Here is a 19,501-nt window from a genome sequence, read left to right on the forward strand (position 1 = left end):
TGACAGGAGAGGACCTACACTGCAAGTGCTGCTGTGACCTCGGTCTGGAAGCGACGATGGTTGCTGCGTCTGGGGAAAGGGCCCCTGCCTTCACTGCTCAAGAGTTGGAGAAACTAGTAGATGGGGTCCTCCTCCAGTACACGTTACTCTACGGTCCTCCAGACCCAAAAGGTAAGTACACAGGGAGCACGTTGTATGGGCTAGGCGTGGGTGGAGAGGGCTGGTTTAAGAGGGAAGGGGGCTGAGTTCAGGGAACATGAATGCATGTGAATGCATGTGCCACACGGCAAGGGTAGGGAGGGGGGACACTTACATCGACGGTGCAGTTGGTAATGACTTCTCTTCTTCCCTTCATGTAGGTCAGCGCCCACCAGAAGAAGGACATTTGGCGTGCCATCGCCAAAGAAGTCTGGACCCTGGGGTCCCACCAGAGACGGGGCACCCACTGTCGGAAGAGATGGGAGGACATTCGCCGCTGTAGCAAGAAGACGGCAGAGGCTCCGCTGGGGATGGCCTCCCAACGTGGGAGGGGTGCCCGTCGCACCATGACCCCCCTGATGTTCCGGATCCTGGCGGTGGCCTACCCTGAGTTGGATGGGCACTTGAGGGCATCACAGCAGACACAAGGGGGTGAGTACAACCTCTTTCTGGGTACTTGGCGCGCAGTTGAGGGGCTGGCTGAGGGAGGAGGGCTGTGGGTGTACCTAGGTCAGGCTAAAATACGTAGGCTAGGCCCCTCCGTAATGCAGGGCATGTGGCACTCCACTACACCTCAGTAGTGGCCCAAGTACAGGTATAGATGCCCCTGTGGCATCCATGTGTGCAGATGTCCACCATAGGCATGTAGGCCAGATCCCTGGATTTGCTTCTGTAGAGGCCAAGAGCACGGCGTAGTGCAGGGGGCTGCTGTGTCTGTATTGTCCGCCAACGGTAACGGTAATCCATGCACTCAACCTGTCTTTCTTCTGTCATCCCCTCCCCCTTTTTCTGCTCTCCCTGTTCTTATGTGCATCAGCATCATCAGGCGGAGGTACAGTGGCACCGGGGCACGAGGGAGCTGCATCCCACATGGCCATGGAGGGCCACACCACGGACTCAGAATGCACCAGTGGGACGGAGGGCGAGGGGAGCTACACGTCGGTCACCGGATCACCATCCAGCGACACGGTCTCGTCCGCCGATAGGAGCTCCCTTGTGGTGGCGGCACCATCTGTGCCCCCCACTTCTACAGGTACAGCCGCCACCACCCCTACCAGCACCACCCTCCCAGCAGCCCCTCAGCGTTCGCCCCGTGCCCGCTCACCCAGGAGGGTGGACATCACCTTCGCCCCAGGCACCTCAGGCCCTGCCCCAGTCACCCCTGCTGCTCCTCAGGTCACTCACTGTTGGGCAGTCTACCATTGTGAATGCCATCCAGGGTGTAGAAAGGCAGTTGCAACACACTAATGCATTCCTGGAGGGCATTCATTCTGGTCAGGCTGCCCATCATCGAACCCTGCAATCTCTGGCCTCAGCACTGATGGCAGCCATTGTCCCTGTGTCTAGCCTCCCCCCTCCAACTTCCTCCACCCAGACCCAATCCCCTGCACTCCAGCCTGTCCCAAGCACACCATCAGACAAGCATGCATACACCTCAACACCCAAAAGTAGCTCAGGCAAACATAGGCACCACACAACCCACAGGCACACACACAAGCATCACCCACAGGCAGACACAGCAACATCCACTGCCTCCACTGTGTCCCCCTCCTCGTCGTCTCCCTCCTCTTTCCCAGTCTCGTCTACACTCTCACCTGCATGCACTACATCTACAGGCACCAGGACTCGCACCAGAACACCCAGCACCACACCCGCTCACCTGCACTCACCACCTCCACTCCCATTTACACGTCCCCTGTGTCCTCTCCCAGTGTGTATGTGACGCCCCCTCCCAAAGTACACAAACACAGGCACCCACACACCCAACATCCATTCGCCTCACGACAGCCTCCAGTACCTGCACCTGCACCCAAAACAACTAAAGTGACACCTCCTACAACCACCTCATCTTCCTCCTCTCCCAGACCCCCTCCAGCTACCCATCCCAGTGTTCGTCAGAAACTGTCCCTCTGCAAAGTTGACCTTTTTGCCCCCACCCCTCCAATTCATCAGTCCCGTCGTAGCACCTCAGCCAAAAAGCCTCCAGCACCAGTGGTGCGTGTTCAAGGTGTGTGGAGTGCACCGGCCACCAGGGCAGGCAGTGTTACACAGAGCCAAGGCACTGGCAGTCCACCCCCTGTAAAGGCTCTGAAGTTGGAAAGTGGCCGACGGGACCAGGTGAAGACTCCTGGAGGCAAAACAACTCACAGGGGTGCCAGGGGGATTGCAGAGTCAGCTGTGACTCCTCCTAAGGTGGTGAAGGGCCAGAAGAAGTCTGCACAGCCTGGTGTGAGCATCACGACGGAGAAGGGCGGCATCCTTTCCGGCGGCCGGAACGCCACCGCCAGTACCGTCGTCACTGGTCAGGAGACCACCGCCAGAGTCATTGCCCAGGAGGGCCCAAGTATTGTCACTGGTCAGGAGACCACCGCCAGAGTCATTGCCCAGGAGGGTCCAAGTATTGTCACTGGTCAGGAGACCACCGCCGGAGTCATTGCCCAGGAGGGCCCAAGTATCGTCACTGGTCAGGAGACCACCGCCGGAGTCATTGCCCATGAGGGCCCAAGTATCGTCACTGGTCAGGAGACCACCGCCGGAGTCATTGCCCAGGAGGGCCCAAGTATCATCACTGGTCAGAAGACCACCGCCGGAGTCAGTGCCCAGGAGGGCCCAAGTATCGTCACTGGTCAGGAGACCTCCGCCGGAGTCATTGCCCAGGAGGGCCCAAGCATTGTCACTGGTCAGGAGACCATAGCCATTGCCCAGGAGGGCCCCGGCAGCCACAGCCCCGCTGGGCAATGAGGGACCGTCATGCCACACACCAATTCCCAGTCCAGAGACCGCCATGGCAAAGCACCAATGCCCAGTCCAGAGACCGCCATGGCAAAGCACCGCTGAACAGGGCAAGCACCACTGAACAGGGCAAGCACAGCTGAACAGTCCAGAGACCGCCATGGCAAAGCACCGCTGAACAGTCCAGTGACCGCCATGGCAAAGCACCGCTGAACAGTCCAGAGACCGCCATGGCAAAGCACCGCTGAACAGTCCAGAGACCGCCATGGCAAAGCACCGCTGAACAGTCCAGAGACCGCCATGGCGAAGCACCGCTGAACAGGGCATGCACCGCTGAACAGGGCAAGCACCGCTGAAGAAGGAAAAGACCGCAACATCAAGCATCGTTATCCCATGTGTAGCTGGGACAGTGACGGGACAGGAACTGTCACGGGGAGACTAATCCAGTCTGGGCACCATTCCCACTCCAGAACCAGTGGAGACTGTCATCTACTACCTCTGTCCTTCACAGGATGAAGCACTCTGGGCACCAGTCCCCCTCCAGAACCAGTGGAGGCTGTTATATACTTGTGAGACTGTGGCTTTGCACTCCCCAGGATTGAACAGTGGGCAACCCACCCACTGTACAGACTTGAGAGACTGTGGCTTTGCACTCCCCAGGATTGGTCAGTGGGCAACCCACCCACTGTAAAGACTTGTGAGACTGTGCCTTGCACTCCCCAGGATTGGTCAGTGGGCAACCCACCCACTGTAAAGACTTGTGAGACTGTGGCTTTGCACTCCCCAGGATTGGTCAGTGGGCAACCCACCCACTGTAAAGAATTGTGAGACTGTGGCTTTGCACTCCCCAGGATTGGTCAGTGGGCAACCCACCCACTGTAGAGACTTGAGAGACTGTGGCTTTGCACTCCCCAGGATACATCAATCGGCATGGAGCCCTGTCGTGGATGTGGCGTGGTGCTGTAATCCGGCTGAGGTGCCCCACCTTCCCTTCCCCCTGAGGTGCCTGTTGTTTTTTTCTCTAATGCCCCGGCAGTGTTCTCTCCGTTTGTGGACAGGTATCTTGTGTGGGCCTCGCCCATGCATTTTTGGACTAGTGGTGCACGGACATTGAGATGTGCATATCTGCACTGCTTCTCGTAATGTATATACCTTTGTATGAGTTTATATCTATCTGTATATATTAGACACTTGTATTTTGATACATTACAATGTTTGAACAGATTTCGTTTTCTCTTTGCATTCTTCCGGGGGGGTTGTGGGTTGTTACTGTGATGTTTGTACATGCATTGGTGTGTGTGTTGTAATATGCGAGAGTGGGGGTGTTTCGTGTGTGTCCCACCGACTTTTGCCTCCCCCCTCCCCTATGTCGTAGGTGCAGTACTCACCGTTGTTTTCCCCGCGACGGCGATGGTCTTCGTAGATGATTAGGAAGAGAAGGGCAGGTAGGATTTGAAATTCCGGCTCCATGGTGTCCTCCTTCCTCGTGGGATGTGTTAAGGTGAGCGTTTTCCCATTGCAGAAACTGTTTCCGCCGTGTTTTTATCCACGGTGTATCCGCTCCGGAAAAGGTGGCGGATTGGCGGGTTGTGATACTATGGGCGGTACATTGCCTTCCGCCTGTCTGTTGGCGGTGACCGCCGCGCTGCCTGTCTGTACCGCCGTGGCGGACGAAGTGTTAAAGTGGCTGTCTTTGTTGGCGGTTTCCGCCAGGGTCATGATTCCCTTTTTTTGTCCGCCGGCCTGTTTGCGATATTACTGCACCTTTAACACCATCCGCCAGGGTTGTAATGACCCCCTATGTCTCTTTAAATGTATGATGGAAGCAGTCAGGGGTCCACTGCACAACATCATGCAAATAAATACTTTGTGATCATGCATTCACCAAGTTCAGGGATCACATGATGACCCATTAAGTTATGAACATTGCTTGGCTATAAAGTGACACAGATGGCAAATGCATCAATTCTGTACCAGCAATTGTGCCCAAGGCAAATTAAAACACACAGAAACAATGAACATAGGGCCAGGTATTTTTTTTTTTTAAATGTGTAGCATTTGCTTCATGTTTTTACACTACAGCTATGGAAAGTAGCACCAAACATTTAGATATTATCCCGTGTGCATTACTTTGGTATCCATTTCTAATTTAAATGCTGCACAAACCAAGTCAAAGTATCAGCCAGTGGTTATGAAGAACTTTGTACATATGGCCATGAATACAGTTCAGACATGTATTCCAAATAATTGGGGACTACATTCATTCCTTGCTTTAGCAAGTGAAATACATCTCATTCCTGGTACTCTCACAGGCCATGAACAAAACATATGTATGAGCCGTATTACCACCAACTATTGACGTCAAAGCAGCACTAATTTACAGGATCAAGTTGTGTTTTGTAAGTCTGTGCAGCTTTTGCATCAACAAATGACGATAATGTGTAGCAAATATTGTATAAATCAGGGCCACTGTATATTTAACTTGCATTCCACATGTCCACAAACATTGCATGCAGCATGAAAACAAATCTGCTACTGTCAGTATAGAGCATTTAAATGTGCACAATAGTAGGATTTGTACTCACCAACAGGGCCACCAATCACCACACCCAGGTGGTCTAGCAGGTCTTGCTCTGTGGCCACAAGGTCGGCCCAGCGATGCTTTAGTTGGTGGTCGTCACGCTGCCTGTTAAATATTCTCTTCAGATGGAACAGCACCTTGGACCACCTGAGCCTCCTCGCCTCCGTGTGATACCCCTGTTTCACCCTGCCACCAGCCTCTAACATCAGGGGAAAAAGTGGCACACCAGCCAAATGAAAGCCCCCAGCTCCTCCTCATCCATTCTCCCAAGACTTGGCCTTCCCAACTTGACAAAAATAATAGGAAAGGGTAAATAGGAAAATCCAGGGAAAGGAGGTAGGAAAATGAAATTTAAAGAACCCACAAACAGCCCAACAATACCCCAACTAACAATACCCACTACACACTCCCAACAGTACAAAGACAAAATTAGACACAAAAAATGACAATAAAACACTTACACAGATTTAATGAGACAATTACAAAAACAACAGATGACAATTGGAATGGCACACAAGAGACAAAAGCACAATTTGGACAGACACAACTCTCAACACAGCCAAACAGTCTAGAAGAATCAGACTGCAAAGTGAAAGTGAAAGTACACCCACTGTACCATTTCTGTAAACAGGATATCCTATTACATCACTTCCTGCCTCAAATGCGGTGCGTTTATATTATGATGCGTGAATATGTTATGACGCTTACGGCCTTTACGTCAAATTATTTTGACGCAAATGCTTACAAATTCCCCCACATTCAAAGATCAATATATTTTTTATGGATAACCAATTTCATGGGGTGCAGTCTTGGAATTACTGCTAGGGACTAATGGATGTATATTGGCTGTGAGGGTCATTTTTCAAAGCATATGGGGCAAACTTTGAGGCATATGCGTCTTTTTTTACACATGTGCGTCAAAATATCTGTCCTTAATTGTGTTTGTGTCATTTTTCTCATTTTTAACGTACATGAAAGATGTAACTATACAGAGATAGGCTGTTTGGGCCTGCTGTGTGTGTTCCAGTGTTTGGGCACATGTGGCAGGCCACACTACTGCCGACCATAATACTCATCTTGTGGTGCCGGATTAGCACTCTTAACTGAGGCAACAGCAACCCAACATTTGGAATTAAAATTGGTATTCCCTAGTTTGAGCAGGTGGTGCATCAATGGAGGATAGCAAGGCTACGCAACTTAATACATTCACTCATGGCCTGTGTGTATATGTCTGTGAATTGGCTATTTCAATTGTTGTTGTGCCTCTGTGTGAACGTCACAAGACGTGTTTTTAATAATGTGCTTGTATGCATGTGTTGTAAATGTAGATAACCATCACATGCCATTCATTGAGGTACATCAGACAGGATATGTGTTTGCCATACCCATAGCGTGTTATGCTGTGTGAACTTCCCTGTCTTTATGGACAAAACATCTCCCATGACAAACTATGCACAGGACAGATAGAGGAGGGTTGATTATGACAATGTTACAAGGGTAAGCCATCACACGTACAGGAATGTTGAGTACCAATTCCTGGTCACTTGTTTGTATACTTACTACCCATGAATCTGGCATTTGAACATGCTAAAAAAGGTACAGTGTTTGTAACACAGAGTCCCAACATCAATCCAAAAAAGTTCTGGTACACCACACTTTGAGTCATATAAATAATCTATGTTTCTCCTGTGGCAGTGGTGGACCAGTTGGCCATGCTGCATGTGTTCACATATTTCCATTGGTTCATTGCTTGCACCAAGGTGTCCTGTTCAAGTGTGTGGACTTGTGTACCCTGTGTCAGTATTGGCCTCCATGTTGTCACAGTTACATGCAGGTCTACTCATAAGACTGTGGAGCCATTCCATGCATCAACAGAGTATCCTTAAAAGCAGGATTGACCTAAAGCCAAAGATAAATTTACGACACACATGGGGATAGTCCAGCTATGGCACTGCAGATTTTTTATAAGGCTGACGACAGGGCAACCTTGATGTGCTCAAAAACTTTATGGATCAGTAATAGGAAACAGGCAGGTTTCAACAGAACATTTGTACACTGGGTGGCCTCTAAAATTCCCACTGCCACAGGGAACATCAGTGCCTCTGTGCTGATTAATCTCACAGCTAGTCACCACGCAAGCCCCATCAATAGGTTGTGGCCAATGTGAATCTGTGTGTGGACCGCCAGAGCACAAACATGTTTTGTCCTTTCATACACATTAGCAAACCTTGTTTGATGTGCTTGAGGCACCATACCAAATCCATGCATACAGCCATAGTACACTGTCACTGTTTGGCACTCATGACTATATGAAACCCAGACAAGGGATGGGGGGTAAATTAGGCAATTTGAATACATGTCCCAGACCATAATACAATAAGTAAGTAAATTGATTAAAATATTATATACATTTGAGGATTCATTGTAGACCTACCAGACACAATACCCCAGGAGGAAAGAGAGGGCATGGAAAGCAACTATGAGACAAATGTAGCCACAGGAAACCTCTATGGTTAACGCAAAGACAGGAACCAGTCATGCTAACAGGATGCAGGCTCTGTCAGGAACAAACATGGACAAGGGAAATACACTGTGAGCAGACTCTGACTGGGAAAAGTTGGAACAACACTGTGGGAACTAAAAACTGCATATATGCTGTGGGCTGCAATGTTACACAATCCACCAAGGGCTCTGTTAGACAAGTGATTTATACGGCAATGCACAACAAGGATACTCAGAAAATGTCAGCTTCTAAGCAGTTCCAGGCAGCAGCAATGGCAGTGCAGGTTCAAGTGTCTGGTCTGCATGGAAGTGCTCACAGGTGTGTGCAGCTTCAGTCTCTTAGAAGTCCAGTAGTTGAGAATCAAGTTCAAAAGGCCAACTGGACCTTTCACTTGGGAAGCAATGAACAGCTGATTACAGGTCCTACCGACTACCAGGCAGTGCATTATCGGACCTGAAGTCCATGCAGACTTATGAACTCTGACTATGGCATGCCATACTGAAGAGGGAAGCACACAGGAGTCAGATTGGGAGTCTGGATGTGCGTAGATGAAGGTTATCAGGGTTCATTGTCCATTTACTGGGCCCCCTAGAGAAGGGTGGGGAGAGCAGGGCATGTCTTGTGAGCAATGCTTGTCATACCTGGGGCACTTGTGCTATCCATTTTCAGCGAAGTTGGACTTCTTGTCACACATGCTCCTTGCAAAGATAGCTGATGTCACACTTACTGCTGTCAAGGGTCTGGTCATACATTCCTGTTACCAATGCAATAGCACACCCACTGCCTCCTGTATGAAACAATTTTGTTTACTTTATGGTTGATAGTATCTTAGTTGTCTGTCATGTGCTGCAATTAACCATGTTGGCAACGTGGATGTGTGTCATAGATGTGGTCCTCTGATTTTGGCCTTCACATGTGAAATAGATAGGACATATGTAATTTCCACTGTGTATGATGTTGGCTGTACATTCATACCCATCAAATGTGATGTGGGTTTTTCACTATCCTAATCTGTATTTCTGCAATGCTCCATGAGGTTAAACTCTGTTATGATTCCTAGGGATCATATGATGCATACATAATCACTTAAAAGCAACAAAACTTTACCCACTAAGATAAATGCATTGAGTATTTTCATTCCCCCTAGAAGTCACGATAGCTCTGATTTTTACTGAATGCTAAGTATGAGGAAGTCCACAGAAGGAGCTCTGCCCTATCTTCTTCTCTTACCACAGAACAATAGGACTTCTAATTTCTTCCTCCCCTGGACATTATCCTAGACCAACGGTACTCAAAGTACGGCCCGCGGGCCGCCAGCGGCCCCATGGACCTAGCTTGGCGGCCCGCGACACGCACACCAAACGCCACATCATAATGGCAGCAGTATGTAAACATAGAAGAGGGCCGCGGGAGCATGCTCCCGCGGCCCTCCTCTATGTTTACATACGGCGGCCATTGTTTATGGCGTTGCCCTGACGATCCTGGAAGCCAAAGCCCCATAAAAGTCAGCGCTTGCAGCTAACTTTTATGGGGCTTTGGTCGTCTGCTGCCCGCCTGCCTGCCTGCCTGCTGTTCCACATTTGTGGCATCTTTACAGTGCTTTGAGTCAGGTAAGGCTCTTTGGTTATTTATTTATTTGTTTTTAATGTAGTGTGTGTTACTGGGGTAGGCGTGAGAGCAGATTGCGCTGTGTGTGTGCGCTGTGTGTGTGTGTTACTGGGGTAGGGGTGAGAGCAGATGGCGCTGTGTGTGTGCGCGCTGTGTGTGTTACTGGGGTAGGGGTGAGAGCAGATGGCGCTGTATGTGTGCGCGCTGTGTGTGTTACTGGGGTAGGGGTGAGAGCAGATGGCGCTGTGTGTGTGCGCGCTGTGTGTGTTACTGGGGTAGGGGTGAGAGCAGATGGCGCTGTGTGTGTGCGCTGTGTGTGTGTGTTACTGGGGTGGGGTGAGAGCAGATGGCGCTGTGTGCAGATGGCGCAGTGTGTGTTACTGGGGTAGGGGTGAGAGCAGATGGCGCTGTGTGTGTTACTGGGGTAGGGGTGGGAGCAGATGGCGCTGTGTGCAGATGGCGCAGTGTGTGTTACTGGGGTAGGGGTGAGAGCAGATGGCGCTGTGTGCAGATGGCGCAGTGTGTGTTACTGGGGTAGGGGTGAGAGCAGATGGCACTGTGTGTGTTACTGGGGTAGGGGTGGGAGCAGATGGCGCTGTGTGCAGATGGCGCAGTGTGTGTTACTGGGGTAGGGGTGAGAGCAGATGGCGCTGTGTGTGTTACTGGGGTAGGGGTGAGAGCAGATGGCGCTGTGTGCAGATGGCGCAGTGTGTGTTACTGGGGTAGGGGTGAGAGCAGATGACGCTGTGTGTGTTACTGGGGTAAGGGTGGGAGCAGATGGCGCTGTGTGCAGATGGCGCAGTGTGTGTTACTGGGGTAGGGGTGAGAGCAGATGGCGCTGTGTGTGTTACTGGGGTAGGGGTGAGAGCAGATGGCGCTGTGTGCAGATGGCGCAGTGTGTGTTACTGGGGTAGGGGTGAGAGCAGATGGCGCTGTGTGTGTTACTGGGCTAGGGGTGGGAGCAGATGGCGCAGTGTGTGTTACTGGGGTAGGGGTGAGAGCAGATGGCGCTGTGTGTGTTACTGGGGTAGGGGTGAGAGCAGATGGCGCTGTGTGTGTGCGCGCTGTGTGTGTTACTGGGGTAGGGGTGAGAGCAGATGGCGCTGTATGTGTGCGCGCTGTGTGTGTTACTGGGGTAGGGGTGAGAGCAGATGGCGCTGTATGTGTGCGCGCTGTGTGTGTTACTGGGGTAGGGGCATTGTTTTGAAAAAGGGGGTGGGGTGGTTGTTCCCCCTCTAAGCCCCGCCCCCCGCTGTCACTTCAGTGCGGCCCTCGGCCGCAAACCATACTGCAATTTTGGCCCCTGAGAAAAAGTTTGTGAGTACCCATGTCCTAGACCATCATCACATGATTCATTGCATTGTGTTTTGTTTTTAGGTTTATTGTTCCAGACCAGAGGAGGCACTTTCCAAAAAGTGAGCCTCTTATGATATGAGAAGCTCGACTTGTGTTCTTAGGAAGCTATTTGTCAATGATCATTAACGTAAACAGTAAGCAGCCAAGTGTGACATTTATTAGACCTCATTTTTCATGATCTTTTGTAACAGAGACAGGCACCTGGCTTTATTTATTCGACAGTTCAAAAAGATGCCCACCTTTGGGTATGCCTCACCCTCTGGGATTAATTCTGCAGGAAGTGCCTCTCCAACATGTTCTGTACAAAACATGGAAAAAGACAAAAAGCTGGAATTGACTGAGGTATTCAGCATGGGGCCTTGTGTAAAATAAGTGAGTTCACCTCTCTTTATGCAGCATCCAACCATTATTCTGGCCCTTTACTCGGAAAAAGAGCATGTAACCTGGCAGCAGTGGATGTTGTGACACCTTGCCATCCAAAACCATCTTTAAATGCAGTTAGTAAAGTCCTATTGGCGTTCAGTTGGATGTTGACCTTCTTTTCATTGATTTATTGTCAACAGTGATTCAGTCAATGCTATAGGTGGTTCCACCACTATCTCTGCTGCTCAAAATAGGAACTTTTGACATTGGAGATATTTCTAGTCTCCTCTTTCTGGAAGTGCTACTAACTTCGCTCAATGCCATTCTCTGTTAAAGGGCCCCACCAACTACCTATGCACATTTTAGACATAGAAAAGGAGGACATGGTGTTGAAAAAGTTATTTCAGACCTAGATGAGGCCCTGACCACGGATTTCATGTCATCTAAGAGTAGAATAAGTCCCAGAATATGAGCTAGAACCACCCATCAATATGAGGATCAGACCCAATATGACCCATGCAGGAATTATGGGACTTGGGGTCCTTACTACCAGTGACAGAAATCCAAAGACACAAATCACCCCAAAGAACTGCAGGTGGCACAAGTTATTGTAGATTTCTTCAAGTCTTTTCAACAACGATAGGAAAGCTGTGCTAAAATTTGTCAAACCTGACTCTGCATCAATGGCAGCCTATGCCACTGGTCATTCTACCTCCACAACTGCCTCCCCCATGCTGCCACACCCTTCTCCTCCTCAAATAGCAGCTCTGTCCACTGTGGAAGATGTGGGTGATCTGAACGGAGTGGAAAATGAGGGTGAGGTTCACCAAATGGAAGACAGACAAGTTGGTGTGAACGCCAAACTGGATGGAGATGATCATGTTCCAGGAGAATGTGAGTATTCAGTAATGCTAATTCCGCCATCTTCTCAATTGTCCCAGCTGACGGTGCCTAGGAAGGACAACAGCGACCAGAGTCAACAAAGTTCCAGGTATGTACCCACAGATACACGGAACACGACACCAAACACAAAACCCTTCCTGTATGTGTGTTGAGTGTAGGCCTAGCTATGTGTGACGCTGTAGTAAAAGAAGCCATGTGGGCCCCTGAAATGGCGGATGCCTGACCTCTAAAGTGGGACAATGGGATTGTGAGGTAACTGCGCTGGCGTTGCACACCGTCGCGGTAGGTGGTCGTAGACCGCGGCACAATGCTGCATTGGTTAACATTGGACCCTATGGGTCCCAGGAGCCAATGAACAGGTGCGCCGGCGGTGATGATACGCACCGCCACGGACGTCACCGCCGCGGACATGACCGCCATTTTCTATCTGTTCAATCACTCAATACCTGACCTTTGACAGGAGAGGACCTACACTGCAAGTGCTGCTGTGACCTCGGTCTGGAAGCGACGATGGTTGCTGCGTCTGGGGAAAGGGCCCCTGCCTTCACTGCTCAAGAGTTGGAGAAACTAGTAGATGGGGTCCTCCTCCAGTACACGTTACTCTACGGTCCTCCAGACCCAAAAGGTAAGTACACAGGGAGCACGTTGTATGGGCTAGGCGTGGGTGGAGAGGGCTGGTTTAAGAGGGAAGGGGGCTGAGTTCAGGGAACATGAATGCATGTGAATGCATGTGCCACACAGCAAGGGTAGGGGGGGGACACTTACATCGACGGTGCAGTTGGTAATGACTTCTCTTCTTCCCTTCATGTAGGTCAGCGCCCACCAGAAGAAGGACATTTGGCGTGCCATCGCCAAGGAAGTCTTGACTCTGGGGTCCCACCAGAGACGGGGCACCCACTGCTGGAAGAGATGGGAGGACATTCGCCGCTGTAGCAAGAAGACGGCGGAGGCTCCGCTGGGGATGGCCTCCCAACGTGGGAGGGGTGCCCGTCGCACCATGACCCCCCTGATGTTCCGGATCCTGGCGGTGGCCTACCCTGAGTTGGATGGGCACTTGAGGGCATCACAGCAGACACAAGGGGGTGAGTACAACCTCTTTCTGGGTACTTGGCGCGCAGTTGAGGGGCTGGCTGAGGGAGGAGGGCTGTGGGTGTACCTAGGTCAGGCTAAAATACGTAGGCTAGGCCCCTCCGTAATGCAGGGCATGTGGCACTCCACCACACCTCAGTAGTGGCCCAAGTACAGGTATAGATGCCCCTGTGGCATCCATGTGTGCAGATGTCCACCATAGGCATGTAGGCCAGATCCCTGGATTTGCTTCTGTAGAGGCCAAGAGCATGGCGTAGTGCAGGGGGCTGCTGTGTCTGTATTGTCCGCCAACGGTAGCTGTAATCCATGCACTCAACCTGTCTTTCTTCTGTCGTCCCCTCCCCCTTTTTCTGCTCTCCCTGTTCATATGTGCATCAGCATCATCAGGCGGAGGTACAGTGGCACCGGGGCACGATGGAGCTGCATCCCACATGGCCATGGAGGGCCACACCACGGACTCAGAATGCACCAGTGGGACGGAGGGCGAGGGGAGCTACACGTCGGTCACCGGATCACCATCCAGCGACACGGTCTCGTCCGCCGATAGGAGCTCCCTTGTGGTGGCGGCACCATCTGTGCCCCCCACTTCTACAGGTACAGCCGCCACCACCCCTACCAGCACCGCCCTCCCAGCAGCCCCTCAGCGTTCGCCCCGTGCCCGCTCACCCAGGAGGGTGGACATCACCTTCGCCCCAGGCACCTCAGGCCCTGCCCCAGTCACCTCTGCTGCCCTCAGGGAGGAGGCCATTGACCTCCTCAGGTCACTCACTGTTGGGCAGTCTACCATTGTGAATGCCATCCAGGGTGTAGAAAGGCAGTTGCAACACACTAATGCATTCCTGGAGGGCATTCATTCTGGTCAGTCTGCCCATCATCGAACCCTGCAATCTCTGGCCTCAGCACTGATGGCAGCCATTGTCCCTGTGTCTAGCCTCCCCCCTCCAACTTCCTCCACCCAGACCCAATCCCCTGCACCCCAGCCTGTCCCAAGCACACCATCAGACAAGCATGCATACACCTCAACACCCAAAAGTAGCTCAGGCAAACATAGGCACCACACAACCCACAGGCACACACACAAGCATCACCCACATGCAGACACAGCAACATCCACTGCCTCCACTGTGTCCCCCTCCTCGTCGTCTCCCTCCTCTTTCCCAGTCTCGTCTACACTCTCACCTACATGCACTACATCTACAGGCACCAGGACTCGCACCAGAACACCCAGCACCACACCCCGCTCACCTGCACTCACCACCTCCACTCCCATTTACACGTCCCCTGTGTCCTCTCCCAGTGTGTCTGTGATGCCCCCTCCCAAAGTACACAAACATGGGCACCCACACACCCAACATCCATCCGCCTCACGACAGCCTCCAGTACCTGCACCTGCACCCAAAACAACTAAAGTGACACCTCCTACAACCACCTCCTCTTCCTCCACTCCCAGACCCCCTCCAGCTACCCATCCCAGTGTTCGTCAGAAACCGTCCCTCTGCAAAGTTGACCTTTTTGCCCCCACCCCTCCAATTCATCAGTCCCGTCGTAGCACCTCAGCCAAAAAGCCTCCAGCACCAGTGGTGCGTGTTCAAGGTGTGTGGAGTGCACCGGCCACCAGGGCAGGCAGTGTTACACGGAGCCAAGGCACTGGCAGTCCACCCCCTGTAAAGGCTCTGAAGTTGGAAAGTGGCCGACGGGACCAGGTGAAGACTCCTGGAGGCAAAACAACTCACAGGGGTGCCAGGGGGATTGCAGAGTCAGCTGTGACTCCTCCTAAGGTGGTGAAGGGCCAGAAGAAGTCTGCACAGCCTGGTGTGAGCATCACGGCGGAGAAGGGCGGCATCCTTTCCGGCGGCCGGAACGCCACCGCCAGTACCGTCGTCACTGGTCAGGAGACCACCGCCAGAGTCATTGCCCAGGAGGGCCCAAGTATTGTCACTGGTCAGGAGACCACCGCCGGAGTCATTGCCCAGGAGGGTCCAAGTATCGTCACTGGTTAGGAGACCACCGCCGGAGTCATTGCCCAGGAGGGCCCAAGTATCGTCACTGGTCAGGAGACCACCGCCGGAGTCATTGCCCATGAGGGCCCAAGTATCGTCACTGGTCAGGAGACCACCGCCGGAGTCATTGCCCAGGAGGGCTCAAGTATCATCACTGGTCAGAAGACCACCGCCGGAGTCAGTGCCCAGGAGGGCCCAAGTATCGTCACTGGTCAGGAGACCACCGCCGGAGTCATTGCCCAGGAGGGCCCAAGTATCGTCACTGGTCAGGAGACCTCCGCCGGAGTCATTGCCCAGGAGGGCCCATGTATTGTCACAGGTCAGGAGACCATAGCCATTGGCATTGCCCAGGAGGGCCCCGGCAGCCACAGCCCCGCTGGGCAATGAGGGACCGTCATGCCACACACCAATGCCCAGTCCAGAGACCGCCATGGCAAAGCACCAATGCCCAGTCCAGAGACCGCCATGGCAAAGCACCGCTGAACAGGGCAAGCACCACTGAACAGGGCAAGCACCACTGAACAGTCCAGAGACCGCCATGGCAAAGCACCGCTGAACAGTCCAGTGACCGCCATAGCAAAGCACCGCTGAACAGTCCAGAGACCGCCATGGCAAAGCACCGCTGAACAGTCCAGAGACCGCCATGGCAAAGCACCGCTGAACAGTCCAGAGACCGCCATGGCGAAGCACCGCTGAACAGGGCATGCACCGCTGAACAGGGCAAGCACCGCTGAAGAAGGAAAAGACCGCAACATCAAGCATCGTTATCCCATGTGTAGCTGGGACAGTGACGGAACAGGAACTGTCACGGGGAGACTAATCCAGTCTGGGCACCATTCCCCCTCCAGAACCAGTGGAGACTGTCATCCACTACCTCTGTCCTTCACAGGATGAAGCAGTCTGGGCACCAGTCCCCCTCCAGAACCAGTGGAGGCTGTTATATACTTGTGAGACTGTGGCTTTGCACTCCCCAGGATTGAACAGTGGGCAACCCACCCACTGTACAGACTTGAGAGACTGTGGCTTTGCACTCCCCAGGATTGGTCAGTGGGCAACCCACCCACTGTAAAGACTTGTGAGACTGTGGCTTTGCACTCCCCAGGATTGGTCAGTGGGCAACCCACCCACTGTAAAGACTTGTGAGACTGTGGCTTTGCACTCCCCAGGATTGGTCAGTGGGCAACCCACCCACTGTAAAGACTTGTGAGACTGTGGCTTTGCACTCCCCAGGATTGGTCAGTGGGCAACCCACCCACTGTAGAGACTTGAGAGACTGTGGCTTTGCACTCCCCAGGATACATCAATCGGCATGGAGCCCCGTCGTGGATGTGGCGTGGTGCTGTAATCCGGCTGAGGTGCCCCACCTTCCCTTCCCCCTGAGGTGCCTGTTGTTTTTCTCTCTGATGCCCCGGCAGTGTTCTCTCCGTTTGTGGACAGGTATCTTGTGTGGGCCTCGCCCATGCATTTTTGGACTAGTGGTGCACGGACATTGAGATGTGCATATCTGCACTGCTTCTCGTAATGTATATACCTTTGTATGAGTTTATATCTATCTGTATATATTAGACACTTGTATTTTGATACATTACAATGTTTGAACAGATTTCGTTTTGTCTTTGCATTCTTCCGGGGGGGTTGTGGGTTGTTACTGTGATGTTTGTACATGCATTGGTGTGTGTGTTGTAATATGCGAGGGTGGGGGTGTTTCGTGTGTGTCCCCCTGACTTTTGCCTCCCCCCTCCCCTATGTCGTAGGTGCAGTACTCACCGTTGTTTTCCCCGCGCCGGCGATGGTCTTCGTAGATGAGTAGGAAGAGAAGGGCAGGTAGGATTTGTAATTCCGGCTCCATGGTGTCCTCCTTCCTCGTGGGATGTGTTAAGGTTAGCGTTTTCCCATTGCAGAAACTGTTTCCGCCGTGTTTTTATCCACGGTGAATCCGCTCCGGAAAAGGTGGCGGATTGGCGGGTTGTGATACTATGGGCGGTACATTGCCTTCCGCCTGTCTGTTGGCGGTGACCGCCGCGCTGCCTGTCTGTACCACCGTGGCGGACGAAGTGTTAAAGTGGCTGTCTTTGTTGGCGGTTTCCGCCAGGGTCATGATTCCCTTTTTTTGTCCGCCGGCCTGTTTGCGGTATTACTGCACCTTTAACACCGTCCGCCAGGGTTGTAATGAACCCCTATGTCTCTTTAGATGTATGATGGAAGCAGTCAGGGGTCCACTGCACAACATCATGCAAATAAATACTTTGTGATCATGCATTCACCAAGTTCAGGGATCACATGATGACCCATTAAGTTATGAACATTGCTTGGCTATAAAGTGACACAGATGGCAAATGCATCAACTCTGTCCCAGCAATTGTGCCCAAGGCAAATTAAAACACACAGAAACAATGAACATTGGGCCAGGTATTTTTTTTTTTTAAATGTGTAGCATTTGCTTCATGTTTTTACACTACAGCTATGGAAAGTAGCACCAAACATTTAGATATTATCCCGTGTGCATTACTTTGGTATCCATTTCTAATTTAAATGCTGAACAAACCAAGTCAAAGTATCAGCCAGTGGTTATGAAGAACTTTGTACATATGGCCATGAATACAGTTCAGACATGTATTCCAAATAATTGGGGACTACATTCATTCCTTGCTTTAGCAAGTGAAATACATCTCATTCCTGGTACTCTCACAGGCCATGAACAAAACATATGATTGAGCCGTATTACCTCCAACTATTGACGTCAAAGCAGCACTAATTTACAGGATCAAGTTGTGTTTTGTAAGTCTGTGCAGCTTTTGCATCAACAAATGACGATAATGTGTAGCAAATATTGTATAAATCAGGGCCACTGTATATTTAACTTGCATTCCACATGTCCACAAACATTGCATGCAGCATGTAAACAAGTCTGCTACTGTCAGTATAGAGCATTTAAATGTGCACAATAGTAGGATTTGTACTCACCAACAGGGCCACCAATCACCACACCCAGGTGGTCTAGCAGGTCTTGCTCTGTGGCCACAAGGTCGGCCCAGCGATGCTTTAGTTGGTGGTCGTCACGCTGCCTGTTAAATATTCTCTTCAGATGGAACAGCACCTTGGACCACATGAGCCTCCTCGCCTCCGTGTGATACCCCTGTTTCACCCTGCCACCAGCCTCTAACATCAGGGGAAGAAGTGGCACACCAGCCAAATGAAAGCCCCCAGCTCCTCCTCATCCATTCTCCCAAGACGTGGCCTTCCCAACTTGACAAAAATAATAGGAAAGGGTAAATAGGAAAATCCAGGGAAAGGAGGTAGGAAAATGGAATTTAAAGAACCCACAAACAGCCCAACAATACCCCAACTAACAATACCCACTACACACTCCCAACAGTACAAAGACAAAATTAGACACAAAAAATGACAATAAAACACTTACACAGATTTAATGAGACAATTACAAAAACAACAGATGACAATTGGAATGGCACACAAGAGACAAAAGCACAATCTGGACAGACACAACTCTCAACACAGCCAAACAGTCTAGAAGAATCAGACTGCAAAGTGAAAGTGAAAGTACACCCACTGTACCATTTCTGTAAACAGGATATCCTATTACATCACTTCCTGCCTCAAATGCGGTGCGTTTATATTATGATGCGTGAATATTTTATGACCTTACGGCCTTTACGTCAAATTATTTTGACGCAAATGCTTACAAATTCCCCCACATTCAAAGATCAATATATTTTTTATGGATAACCAATTTCATGGGGTGCGGTGTTGGAATTAGTGCTAGGGACTAATGGATGTATATTGGCTGTGAGGGTCATTTTTCAAAGCATATGGGGCAAACTTTGAGGCATATGCGTCTTTTTTTATGCATGTGCGTCAAAATATCTGTCTTTAATTGTGTTTGTGTCATTTTTCTCATTTTTAACGTACATGAAAGATGTAACTATACAGAGATAGGCTGTTTGGGCCTGCTGTGTGTGTTCCAGTGTTTGGGCACATGTGGCAGGCCACACTACTGCCGACCATAATACTCATGTTGTGGTGCCGGATTAGCACTCTTAACTGAGGCAACAGCATCCCAACATTTGGAATTAAAATTGGTATTCCCTAGTTTGAGCAGGTGGTGCATCAATGGAGGATAGCAAGGCTACGCAACTTAGTACATTC

The sequence above is a fragment of the Pleurodeles waltl genome, chromosome 9, assembly GCF_031143425.1.
Source record: "Pleurodeles waltl isolate 20211129_DDA chromosome 9, aPleWal1.hap1.20221129, whole genome shotgun sequence".
Taxonomy (NCBI): Eukaryota; Metazoa; Chordata; class Amphibia; order Caudata; family Salamandridae; genus Pleurodeles; species Pleurodeles waltl.